Source organism: Cygnus atratus, chromosome 10 (genome assembly GCF_013377495.2).
Source record: "Cygnus atratus isolate AKBS03 ecotype Queensland, Australia chromosome 10, CAtr_DNAZoo_HiC_assembly, whole genome shotgun sequence".
NCBI classification, from domain to species: Eukaryota; Metazoa; Chordata; class Aves; order Anseriformes; family Anatidae; genus Cygnus; species Cygnus atratus.
Window position 1 is genome coordinate 5932806 of NC_066371.1, and position 14157 is coordinate 5946962.

The window sequence follows — 14157 nt, forward strand, 5'->3', positions numbered from 1 at the left end:
GCTGTCTGCTAAACAAAGTAATTGTTTCTCAGAATTATCTTCTAATCCCCAGATGCAATCAGATTCCTTTTGTTCTACCTGTGCATGTAAAGCGACCGGAGTATGGCCAGACTGGCTTTCATACATACTCTATAGAATATTTTATCTTTTTCACAAAAAGAGGTTACATCAAATTTTTAATGAAAAACTTCCTGAAAAAAGGGAAAGGGCACTTTCTGTCTTCCAGTGCTGATGTACAGATGCATCCAGTACAGGTGATCATGTTTTTTCATACTTGTATTCATTATTGTACTAGCTTTCATTATTGTACTAGCTGGCTAAATTTTCCTGACTTTTCAACTTCAGCAGCTCTTCCTTAATGCCTGCAAGAATCGGGAGGTTTGCAAGGCTCAGCTACGCTACACATCGTCCAGTTCCCTTAACAACACCTTCTGCTGCATTTCATATTGCTAAATTAATCAAACTTCAGGCACTCTCCTTCTTCAGCCAATGACATGATGTCGTTTTCTATCTAATAATCCAATCAGCTGAACATCATTTTCACAGAGGAAGAAAGACTTTGAAAGATTAAATCTCTCACACAGAAAAAACATGCTTTTACAGAAAAAAATAAAAAGTCTGTGTGACTTATCAGTGGGATTTCTGCAGTAGGAAGATTAGCAGCATTAATATAGAGAAATTCAATGTCAATAAAATTATATGCATGGAAAAATATTTTCACCCAGTTTTAAAGAAGTAGACATAGCCTTCGGGAACCTTTAAGACTAACTGGCAGAAAAGAGCCACGTAAACTGTCAAGTCTAATTAACAGCAAACACCCAAACATTATTTTGATCAGCATGAGGCTCTCTCTCTGTTTAGAGAATCTGATGCACTACTCAGCATATAGTTAGTTTCATTGCTGAATGTTTACTTCCCAGTATACAGTGTACTTCTCTCTTTAGACCTAGTTATCTTGCAAAATAGATTCAGTCCCCTCAGATCAGGGAGCTCCCAGAAGGCTTCCTGTGTCTTCAAGAACTAATATCTTTTTGTCATATTTGGTGCTCCTATGTTTTTTTATACAAGAACGTAAGAGAGAAAGGTAACTCTCAGACACAGGGATATTTCAGGTATTCAGGTTATTTAAACTGAACTTTTAAAAACCTATCCAAGCAGTAAAGCAAAGCCAAACTTCTAAGGTCTGCTTAATTCTCCTGTGTCTTTCTTCAGGCATCATCTTCTAAACCACATGGACAGCAGACTTCCTTAATCCACTCTTTTATTTATGGTCTCTATTTAATTATTTTTTAAACCTTTCCCAAACTACACTATTACAAACTACCTTTGCTCAAGCCCCAGCATTTCTTACAAACATTTGTCTTGCACTTGTTTGTCAGCAGACTTATCATACACAGTTTTATGCACAGATCATCTTATCATTATTAAGGAACACAGCAGAAAACATTCCTCCTGTTATGATCTGATGAGTTCTAGATCTGCTTTCTGAATCTTAAATCCTAAAGAAGCTCCTTACCTGAGTAATCCAACCAAGAGCAGAGCACTCTATTAGTGTTCATTGGAAAGGTCTAACACTTTTTAAAATCCATCTGTACCACAATAAGGGATTTTAATAGCTTCCCAATAATCTTCTTTATCAGGATTATGAGGAAAAAAAAATCTCTTGTTACAAATCCGGTTCCCAGATTAAAGACGACATCTGAGCTCTCAGACACTGCCGTCAGAAAAGTGGCCAAGGTTTGTGGGGTGGAAACCTTCTCATTTTCACCTTTAAATCATCTCCTAGCATCACCCTCTGCTTGACGAGACCTTTGAAGTGATCTTGAGATAATTTGCAGCTTCCAGGATACTTAAGGACGAGAAGCAGTTCAACGACAAGAGCAGCCTCACTCCAGCGCGGGCAGTGCAGAGCCGGGCAGCCGTAGGCACGCCGCTATACGATGCTGTAAGTACCGTAGCCTGTATCAATGCATCCCTGCTCGGGAGGGTATCACATGCCTTAAAACGACACGGCCCCCGGTGGCGAGGCAGCGCGCCGGAGCTCCGGATCGGCTCCGGCACCGGCGCGGGGCCGGGCGGACAGTGCCGGGGGGCCGGGCTGTGCCGCGCCTTCGCTCCGCGGGCGCTCCTCCCGTACTTGTTCGCGACAGGCAAGGAAGACGCTAAGAAAGCCTCCGTCTCTCCCTTTCTCTCTCCTCTGACAGACGCGTGTGAGCAGGCAGGGGCGGTGCGGGGCGGGCAGGGGCCGGATCCCGCACACCAGCAGGGTTTTTGCAACACCTTGCCGCACCTGAGAGAGGGGCTTGCTCGCAACTCCGCTGCCATGAGGCTCAACAGACAATAGAAACGAGCTTTGCTTTACTCCTCCTGAATGCTAAGATGCTAAGGCTGTTTATGCTAAAATTATTTATTACGGTTATTTATTTATTGGCTACGTCTTAAATGGCCATGTACAGGAATGGAGTGGTTACCTCTCCCTGTCGTACCATATGTAATTATTTTTTAAAGAGCCATTGTACATATTTAATACACATCAAAGCACACCATTCACTCAGCATTACAGCTCACATCTCTGCCTACAAAAGGAAGAAGGCAAGGAGACAAAACAAGTTTCCATTTTAAGAGCTCAGGGTGAACACAGGGTAACTGTGTTGGTATTTTCTTAAACCTGTGGTAGAAAAGCATGCTACCTTCACTGCTTACCAGCTCCGGACACCAACAATAGTAAGTAACAGCGATAAGTACCCTACTCTCAAGCGCCTCATTCTCAGCACCCAAGGACGGATGTCTCAGTGGAGATGCTGAGAGTTGCAGTGAGTTTACCTGTCTGTACTCTCCTTTGGAGCCTCTGTATTTCATTGGGGATTGCACATTAAAAGCTTGGCCCTACAGACTGACAGGATCATCGCACTGGTCTCCACCACAGCACTCATAGCAGCTCTCTATTACAGCCTTGTCACAATAAAGCAGTTGGGGTGAGGGATGAAGTGACAGGGGAGGAACCCTCCCCTCACTCCTGGCCACCACTGCAGCACAGCTCCTGGCAGGTCCCAAAGCTGCCCTGGGGAGAGGGTGGCTCAGGACAAATCCTGTAGCAGCCATAGATGCTTTCAGGAGGTCAACATTTCTTTTGGATATTTCGTATGAAACCACACAACACTAGTACAGTTGGGAACATAATGTTCTCTTTAATGCACGTTTTCCCTAAGAATTTCCTTAGATACTGGAAGAATGCCAAGAACTGGAGCAGTTGCTGCTACTTCCTGGCCTCAGAAGGGTCTAGGAGTTTCCAAAAAAAAAAAATGCTGATAAAAGAGACAACCAAAGCACATCAAGTACTGATGCCTAAGGAACCAGGACCTGGGACCAGGTGCAGCCCACAGCAGGAGGTGATGGGTGGGTGGAGGACTGGTGGTCACAGCTGCTGTGATTTCCTTCCAAAGCCACAGAGAGGCTCAAGACCTTCCTTCTTTCCATGGAAATGTGGGGAGCATTCCACAACACCTGGGGGGCAGGTGATGGGAATTTATTTTAAAAATAACACATTTAACAATACGTGCTCCCTCTAGGGCAAGTGGGGAAGGGTGCAGCATGGGGAGGTGTGAGGCAAGAGGAGGGAAAGGGGCCTCAAGGAGCAAATAAGATCTTCTAGGAAAGTTAAAGGCCTTCTGGACAGCAGGAGGAATCAGACAAATTGTGACCACACACCTTGGCAGAGTAGGCAGAGACAGATTTATGCAAGATGCAGATTTATGTAAGGTACAGCAGAACTGTCACTCTGCCAAGCACTGCTAACTCCCAGCTCCATGAGGCTAATGCCACCATAACCCCTGACAGATGCTGCTATTGCTCAGGACAAGCTCTGCAGAAACATGGGACATGTTGCTTCTGCGGGGTAGGGGGGAAGATCAGAAGGACAGAATAGAATATCAAACAGGCTGCACTTGCAGTTTCTTCCCTGCCCTGGCTCCCAGCATCAGATGGGAACAGAGGAGTCCTTGGCAAATCTTGCAGTAGCATCCTTACAACTGTTCTGATGTCCTTGCTGCCAGTTTTAACTTTCGGCAGACCAACAAGACATGAAACAGCTCCTCTCACCCTTCTTTAGGCTGGGCAGTGTCCTCACCTGATGCTTTGGGGCTTACTTTTGCCTCCTCACTTCAGGAGTCACTGGCTTTGACAGGAAGGGAGTGCTGCTTTACATGTGCCCATAGGCTCATGTACAGAATTTGGAGCTGCTATCACTGACAAGGCTGGAAACAGAAAACGTGAAGGAAAATAAGACACCAGTGAACAGTCTGCACATTTCAAAATCCTTTGTCATAACAAGGAAAGGCTGAAAGAGTAATTTATGTCTAGAGGAAAGAAAATGAGGCAAAAGGCTGTGCCAGCCATCCAGTGCAATGGCAGCTCTGTCCAGTGCTGGGGCAAGATGGATCCAGGCCCTACAGCAGGGGTAGACCAGCCCCTGGGTTACATGATCCATGCCTGGGAGGGGAAGTGGCAAAAAGCGCAATAGCAAAGGCAGGCCAGACAGATCTACAGTTTGCATACCCAGTGCAGTTTGCACACAGTTTACCTGTGAACAAGATATTATTTGTCTAAAAGCAACTTGCAGCAGGACTACAGGGAAGCAGAGTACTTGTAAACAAGGTCTTGCCCCTTGTCTCCCTCCAACCATCTGGCAGCAGCCACAGCAGAGAGGAGCCTGTGATCTGCCCATCACAGAAACAAGAAAGGCTTGCAGGTATGGAGAAGGCCAGGCTCAGCAAAGGTGAGGGTGAAGTTATTAGCTTATGCTAGAAACACTCGAGTGTTCTACTCACATTGGCTTGTCCTCCTCCCCACTTGGTCCTTCCACTTCCACTAACACTTGATGGCAAACAGAAGAAAGGACAGAAACCAGGAGTTTTGAGCTACCCTAATCAAAGAGCAATGGAAAATTGCCTATCCACAGCTCTGATCGAAAAACTCTATGGGGTTCATGGCAGGGTTGCCAAAAGCAGGCCATTACACTGATGTGATATTTCTAAGGTGAAGGTAGGTTGCAAGGGGTCAGCAGGCATCAAACTGCCTTTGAGACAGGTTGCCTCACACAAACAATGATTGTATTCACAAGAAGAATAGCCTTTCCCTCCTGGTTCCACCATTCATCTGAAGATGCCAAGGGAATGACAAAAATAGGCAAATAAAAATAAATGCTCTTCAATCCCTGAACCTCTATTTATCACAAGTTTCTGTGCAGACAGAAAAGAAGAGCATATGCAACCCAGGCAGACTAATGCAGACAGCAGATTGGTACTTGCACCCAAATAAGGGCCTCTGTCCTCTACTTTCTCATGCTGCCATCTCCATTCCTCTCCACCTCCCCCACACACGCCTTTTCCCCGTGTAGAGATTTAACACAACAAATCCCAGGCGTGTATTTTACAGAGTTTGAAGAAGGCTCACCACCTTTGAAATGCAAAGCTCATTAGTTCTAGTGCTCCTGGGACAATGAAGCTTTGGTTTTCACAGATTGTGTTCTCCATCCCTCCCAGCTGCTCCCACCCACCCTACACCACTCTTTTCCATACACCCAAACTCAGTTTCAGCTGCTGCCTGGGCAACAGGCAGTACACATTGCAGCTCATCAGTACCTACATGTTCCTACTCCAGGTGAGCCAGCCTAAAAGTACACTTTACCTTACCTCCACCGGAAAAGGAAATTACAGACTCCCTCATCTCACATCTACAACATTTATGGAAGCTTTCTTTAAAATCCCACAGAACAGAGCTTTTGCTTTCCTTCCCACCCCACCATCAATTGCAACAGCAAAGCTTGGCTTCCACTGAAAGCCAGTCCACATAGACGGCCAGTAGCTGGGCACACAAAGATCAGTCTGCATACATACAATAGCCAGAACAGCAGCCATGAAGCTCAGAATGAAAACAGCCATGAAACAACCCCTCATTCAGTGTCCTGTGTCTCCCCAGGCATTTCTAGCTCTTGGTTTCTTCCCCCAGTGGAAAAGGGAGAAACCAACACTAAAGCAGGATTTTTTCAGAGAACACAAGAAGTCTAGGAGCTGCCTAAAAAATAGACGTGGATGCAGCTGTGCCCAGAAAAATACTTATATGCTATGCTCAATGCATACAGGTGTTTGCAGCAGTTTGAGTTTTATATGCACATCTCCCATGGCCAGTCAGATGCTCACAGTAGTGCTTTATTTCTTTTTCCCAGGAAAACCTTACTTCCCCCTTCTTACCCAGAAACTTTCCTTTCTCAGTCCCCACTGCTTTTGCTCCTCTCTTGAAAGGGGTCTGGTCTAACCTCAATGACATAACCAAATATGTTTCCCTTTCTTATGTCTTCTACAATAACATTAAATCCTTTAGTCTGTATTGTCAGGTTCTCTCCTTTAAGTTTTTTAGTGGAAAGCAAAGATTTTACTTGAGTGTACCCACACTGACCATGAAAAGCTCATCCAGAAAGCTACTCAACTTTTTGTGAAGGAATCACATTTGGTGATTTCTCTGGCTGCGACCACAGCCTCTACTGGCCAAGTACAGACTACACACACCAAAAGCCTAAAGAAGCAGAGATGAACAACAGCACATGCAGGGAAACCATTTCCTATGGGAGTCCAGGGGCTAGTTCACATGGTTATCATCCCACCTCACATATGGTGCGCGAGCAAGTCTGCTCTGATCCTGCTGCAGCCACAGCTATGTAGTGCACAAAAGGAAAGACTTTCACAGTAGTTTTTTCCAGCCTACCTTTAAGGCACTGCTTTTCCTGGTGAACGAGAGGTCTAGTATTCACAGTTCCTGTGCTTGAGAGGCAAAGATTCTGCTTCATACATATTGTCCATACCTAAGAGGAGGGAAAGGAAAAAAAAAACTATTTGTCAAGGAAGTTTATATCAAAAAGCTTGTGTCCCAAGCTATTTTTAAAGTACATAGGACAACGCACAACAAATCTCAACCCTTATCTATAACTTGCCTTTAGCCAACAAGATCAGTACATGCTATGGAGTAACAAGAGGAATTAGCTATGCAGTACGTTACCAACAAGTAGCAAAACTTCAGTAACACCCAGTACATTATAAGCGTAAAAACATGATTGTGCTCAGGATATTATGGCAGGTGAACGTAGGCTCTGTATAACGGAGATGATTTTTATTTAGTTTCAGTTCAGACATGCCCAAGAAACCAAAGAAATCTAAGTTAAAACAGCCTTAGAGTGATGGTGGTCATGGTGTTCTTGTCAAGTAATGATATTGTTATTCTTTATCAGCTATACATCAGCTGGAGAGATCATCCTGATCTGAAATTCGGAAACTCTTCTCATTGATTCTCAGCTTCTGCATGGCACAAACTCAAGAGCCTTCATCCCATGCATTCTTCTGTTAGCATAGTTGAATCCATTAAACAAAATACTTTTGAAATACCCCTAGTTTCAGAAGGAACTCTTACTGGTGTTAGTCTGTGGTTGTCCTTCTGGACCAGCTAGAACTACATTCCACCCAAGACCCACCTACAGCAGACAAATCAGGGGCCATGGTGCACGAACTGAAAACTAGCGTATCTACAGTCAGAGAGGACACTTGATATTGGATTAATCAGTTTCAGGATGTCAAATATCTGTCCCCAGGCACAGGTTTAGCATTTACTTCTGCTGCTAAAAAGTCAATTTTTACATGAAGATACAAGTGTTTTCAAAATTCACAACGTAAATAAAAGAAATCCAACCAAGACAAAGCAATTGAGATATGCTGGCAGGCAAATTCACTGAGGAGAACTCAGACAGGGTCACTGGGCTGCCTTCATTCCCTCTAGCCTTGCTGTGTTCCCAGCTTTAAATTAAACTTAACAAACAATAGGGCTCCATTATCTCCAAGTAATGAAAGCAGCAGTTAAGATAAGCCTCTTCTGTCATAGTTCTTGTCTTTCAGAAAGGCAGAAATAGGGCTGCTAAGGAAGTGGGTTTCTCCTCAGGTGCTACAGCCAGAAGCCCACCTTCTTCTCTACACTCCCTCAGCCCCGTCAGCAGGCCTCCAGCTAGGCCCAGGAAGGCAGCGGGAGAAGCAGCCAGGAGCAGAAAGGCCTGCACACTAACCACAGTTCAAAAACGCATCAGCCCTTTCCCAGACACCACTAGTCCCTCCCAGCACATCATTGGGAAGTGAAAGAGCTGCCCCAACACACCGTGAAAGCTCAAAGCGCGTCTTCAGTGTGACCAGGAACGCGCTCCTTCAGCCCCAAACGCCTACCCCCAAGCCCCCCACCTTGAAATATCCAGGTCTGACCTCTCAGAAAGGTTTAGCTTTCATTTCTGCTTCCCCCTAACTCACAGACTTCTTTAAATAAATTTGTGGCTGTATTTTTTTTTTTTTTAACCTTACTTCTGGAGCAAACTCCTTAACTTACCTCTACTCCTCACACCTCCTTCCTCATGTGGGGTGAGGGGAACCTTTATAAGCTCAGACCACCTGGGATCACTTTGAAGGGGCCACAAACTGACACAGGTGTAAGCTGTTCTGGAAGCTCATAAAGCCACCAGATACACCATATTTCTCTGGTTACAGTAAGTCTCTGTGATAAGACATGACCAGGCCAATTTGGGAAGTAAGCCAGGATGGTTGTGCTGCATGATAGGGACCACTGCGTAGAGGCACACTACCAGCTCAATGCCCTTCCTTGCTGCACAGTATCTCCAGGCACCACCCCTGCGTGCTCCAGCACACACTAAATGTGTGTCTTTGCCCAACCCAGCATCTGCACTCAGAAACATTTCAGAAAGAAAGATTTGGCTGGTACCTCTGCAAAAGGTAGATCCAAGGAGACAATTCAGCTCTGCAGCATTGCACTTCTGGTCTTTATAACTCCAGGTGCTACCCTGAAAATAGCACTTAAAGTCAATTTACTCTGCGTTGGCCCCAGCTGCAGAGGGAATGTCAGGTCTTGTGCTGTACCAGGGCATTGACCAAACAGCTTATTTGCCAACTTGTGTATTTGCTTCCAATTTACCACCAAGCAAGCCAATGGTGGAAAAAAACATTAACAAATTGAGAGGTTTCTTTGCGACCTTCTCCCTGTAGCGTGAACACTTATGAGGGATTCACTATTTGATCTTAAAATATGTTTAGGTTTATTACTTAAGAAATATCTTTAATTTTGAAGGGACATGGAGTGGCTTCCATACAACTCTTTCAGCAAGCTTGGAGTGCCTCAGATTAGAGGTGCTACACAAGGCAATTTTGATTATGGATTAAAAAACAAAAACAAAAAAAACATAGAGTGTGTGATACTATAGCCTAGAGTTTGGGGGAAAATCCTTGGAAAGATAAAGCAGGCATACAGGGACAATTTATGTTCAGGGAAAAAGGAAAAAAAAAAAAAAGGAAAAATAAAATGATAAAGAAAAAGAGGGAAAAAAAAAAGAAAAAAAAATTTGAAAGCAACACAAAAGACTCCATTAAGGAGTGGAAAAAAAGAGGCTGGGGAAAGTTCTCCCACTGGAACAAGAAAAAGTGAGAATCAGCATGAGTATGTGATATACAGCAGCCAGTGCATCCCTGATGCCATCGCTTTGAAGAACACAATACCTTATGATTTAATTCGCTGTCACTGCTATGGGCTTTGTCATTATTTAAGAAAAATACTCCAAGCACTCCCTTCCACATCTCATCTACTTGTTTGCAGAGCTGGGCAGAGCGCCGCAGCCAGAGCCCCGTGTACTGAACTGCTGGAAATGGGGAGTTTCTGAGTAAGGAATTAGTGCATGAAATGAACATGGAAAAAATCATATATTGTTCTGCCTTTGCTTCAAAACAGGTTGGTTGATTGACAGCCAACCCTATATAATAATTCCTTCCAGGCAGATGGCAAGATCACGATTTGCTCTTCAGTTGCAATTTTCTGCTGCCTCGCACAAGCAACCTAGCTACATGATCTACCAATAAGAAGGGTCTGGGCTGCTTTGTATAAGTTTTACAGTGCTCACATCAAAACATATGGATTAATATTGTGACTAGTTCTCGTATTCCATTTTGTAAAAATTTGCCTTGAATTTGCCTCCAACATTTCCTAGCTGATCGTATGTAGATAATAGCTTCAGAAATCCACACAAAAGCAACTTGTAAATTGCTCCACCACCCCTGACAGACAATACTCTTTTGAACGTTTGCGTAGGTGTTGAAAATCTTGCCATACATCTCAAGCTCTCTCAGAGCATATTGTTTTTAGGCTGCCATCTGCTAATGCACAGTTCTACCCTAAGAGAGATGCAGGAGTGCTCCAGCCTCCAGTCTGTTCTGTTTTCAGATTTACTCTTTTATTTCTTCCAATTCCCAATGCTCAGATTGTGCCATTTGTAACCCCGACTGTAGCAACAAAGTTCGAGAGATACATCCACATCACTGCTAATTTTCAGTGATAAAGAACGTTTATTGAGTGGGTATCCAGGCAGTTTTTTAATGAACCAAAGCAACGCTTCACACAGTTGTGTCCCTGGAAGAAAATTCATTTGTCTCCGTGTCATTTGGTATGCATGTGGAGAGGTGTGGGGCTGATCAGGAAGTTTTGAAGCTCCCATTTTCAGTGTAAGTATACCAAAAGCATGTGTATTGAGTTGGTGGCAAAGAAAGAAGACAACGCCCAAAGATATAACGTGGGTAACATCTTGAACAAAGCAAGCATGCACATCACAGTGTAGAATGTCGGGAACTAGTTATCATAGCAAATAAGGAATGATGAACATTATACTTGACTGATTTTGTACTTCACTGAATTTGTCAACAGTGCTCTTTGTCTGACTGCTGATTTTGCTTCACTCCCAAGCACATCTGCAAAATTTATAAGATGATATTTAATTCTTTGTTTGTTTGTTTGTTTTTTGTTTGGAAACAAATTTATAATGGATAATTTCAGTTAAGTTTGCTATGCGGGATCCGTCACTAAAATCTACTGGAAGCTACAAATTTAACTGTAGGAAACTGAGGAGTATGTTATCACTTGCCAGCTGAAATTTATCTGCTTTGATCCTTTTTTTATATTCTTCTTCTCCCACACATCTCTTTTACTATCCCACCTTCTTCTCAGGTTTTCAAAGATTTTGTTGTCATTTACTTTGGAATAAAATACTAGATTTTGTTGGCATTGTAGGCTCTGTACATCAAATTGTTGTTCGTGTCACACTGAATTCCGTGCGCCAAGAAGAGAAGTCAGAATAAGTAAGCATACACAATGGCACAGAAGTCTTTCTCATATTGCTTGCAAAACATGAAAATGAATAAAAGAGGACTAAGATAAAGAAACAGAGATTGAAAAATGAAAATAAAAAGAGGTATATGTTTTAAAGAGGCTCAACTAGTAGTTTTGCTTCTTTTTCCAGCTTGTACAGCAATTCTCTCTCATTCTCTAAATTGGACAAAAATGGTATGTCAGACTTAGGCTATATGTTTTCCTTGGCTCCAGTAATCAAGGTAAACCAGAACAGTCTTTTCAATTGAAAATATATATATATATATATATATATTTACATCTAAGCAACAACAGTAATTTTTGTTTCTTCTACCTATGCTCCAGCAAAAGACTGCAACTGCCTTTTTTTTTTTTACAAGCTTTCAGTTGCTAGAGATATAAACTCTCTCTCCAAAGTATGACAGATGAATTCTCATGCCATGAAATACGATATCTTTCAGAGGGCCTGAAAGCAACTAATAGATTTTCAGGAAAATGCTAAAAATTATCTTAATGTTGCGTAAATAAAGATATTTATGCAACCTGGGATGAAATTCCACCACAAGCAGAAAACTAGGTCCTACTTATGATTCCAAAGCCTTCTTCTGACAGCTTACTCTCTAATGGACTTAGGGTCATTTGATGGCCTTCTGAATCTCACCTGATAGAGTCATCATAGAGAAATTTTAAATATGAATAATTTTGGGGGCAGCATAATATCTGTTTGACTCCTCCTTCCACTTCCCACAGGGTACTGAAAGATGTTAAACTCTCCTATTCACAATTAAATTCATGAAACACTTAAATTCTATGGCAGCCAGACACCAAGGAACAGGAAAATCTTTTCATCTCATAATGTTTTAGAACCCCTAGGCAAATGTAAACAGTGTATGCTGTGATAGTAGAAGGATTTATTGCTCCTGCTGAACAGAGAATCTGCTGATTTATTTCTAATTCCAATAGATTTTTTAGGGTAATTTAAAATTATTTATTGCAGAATTTTGTTGGAGTTATTATTTAGGAAGTTTGAACATACCAGACCCATTTGTGTGGAAATACATTTTAAACAAAATGACACGGAACCCAAATCAATCTGTATTGAGCTGGCCTGTAACAGTGAATCATTATTGCACTCTCCTGCTGGAGCTTAAAAGAGGGTTAGAGCTGCCTCGCACATCACAGCTCCTGGACTCCAAACAGCGTTTTATGGGCCACCACTGAAGGTGCTGCTCTACCAAACTCAAGCTTAGGCATGGAATTGTCTAAGTCACTTTTATATTCTTGCAAACATTTTACCCAAGACAAGTTTCATTGATTTTGCTGAGAAAAACATCACTAAACCGTGTAACACTCAAGTGCCATTTTAACCACTCGTTTACAGAGGACTCAGAGTGACAAAGGTTACCATTTCAAATCAGTACACCCCTGTTACTATATCAAATTCATAGAAACATTAGTGAAAATATGACTTTATGTCTTGCCACTTACTTTCACAGTAGGCACTTAGCTTTCCTGGAGTGCACTCGTGTGCTGCAGCTGTACTCAGCAACCTTGGGAACTGGTTGGAAAGCTGAAGGAGAGTAAATGCGCTTCCATGGCAGAGGCTGAGCCACCAGTGTGCAGTGGATGTGTGCTTGTGGGAACAGCCACCCACACACCAGGCGTCTGTCTCAGAGGATATTCAGGCTCCAGCAATGGGCTGTCACCTTTTGTCTTCTTAGCTTTTGGTCCTCTCCAAGCTTGCTGCTATTGCAGTCTGTGGGTTAATGCTTTGGGCAGAAGCCACCTCCTTTATGTCTACGTGTATGAGAGCTAGCACAAGAAGGCTGATCTGTGTCAGAGCCTGCAGTCACTCCACAGCACAGCTAAAGAAAATCATTAGGAGTTGTAATCTGATCATCAATCATATTTGCCAGCTCATCACCTCTGTCTCCACTAAAAGGTGCCTGAACATTACATAGGTAATTAAAAATCCTTCTTGGTGTCTTTTTTACCTTCCTTGCTTATTTAGGAAACTTGTTTAAAAAATACACAATTTCTGAATTTCTCTTCAAAGATGCCACCGAATCAACTCCAGACTGTCTGCCAAGCTGGCATTCCACTGAGAGTGGAAGCTCTTTGCTTTGGCTAACTTGAAGAACTTGAACTACATCTCAGATAAATGCTGTAGAGAATCAATTTTCAATTTCCTGCTCCACGTTGGACATATATTTAAATACTCGCTACTTCTGGCACCTGGAAGAAACCAACAATAAAATCAAATGATCAAACTGTTCACCTGATAAGAGAAAAATCTGCAATAAATCAAGCAAATGAGATTCAGACATGAGCCTGAAGGCTAAATTTTGTCAGCACTGATATAAAAGTAATGCCATGATCTTACTGTCTTTTTGACAATAATATCTAGCTACTCAACAATTGTTTTGTCTAAACCAGGATATTTCTGTAGAATTCATAGTTCATTTTAAAGATATGTTATTCTTTAGTGGAAGGGGGAAAATGAGTAAAGTTCTTAATAAGGTTGAAGTCAGAGAGTGTTGAGAATGAGTTATTTAGAAGAAAAGATTCAGACAAAGGAATGAGAACATCTGGTCTTATGAGAGAGACACTGGAGGAGATGCTGATGTTCCTGGAGACAGTGAGAGTTCAGTCATTGTTCATGACCAGACTTTTATGCTCACAGCAAACTCTACACCTCACTGTATGTAGCTATTAGGGTGAGAATCTCAGCAATGTACAGGTTTGCCTGCTTGGCTTTATTTTTCTCCACCTGCAATGTCCTTAATAGTAATAATAATAATAGAGTAAATAAACAGCCCCTGAAGAAAATTCATACCTGAAACAAGGACATCGGAAAGATTCATGTGAAAAGACACATATCGGTTTTGGCTGCTGTTCTATTTGAACAAAATTTTAACAAATAGATCAGTG

General features: G+C 42.5%; 1 protein-coding gene across 1 annotated transcript in view; it reads right to left on the minus strand.

Moving 5' to 3' along the window:
• TAFA1 (TAFA chemokine like family member 1) overlaps nt 1-14157 on the minus strand; it is a 317847-nt gene that overhangs the window by 214210 nt on the left and 89480 nt on the right. The window contains exons 11-13 of the mRNA XM_050712786.1: nt 12715-13461; nt 8803-8881; nt 6760-6856 (exon numbers count right to left, since the gene is read on the minus strand). The gene's annotated coding sequence lies outside the window, so the exon portion shown is untranslated. The remainder of the gene's footprint in view (nt 1-6759; nt 6857-8802; nt 8882-12714; nt 13462-14157) is intronic.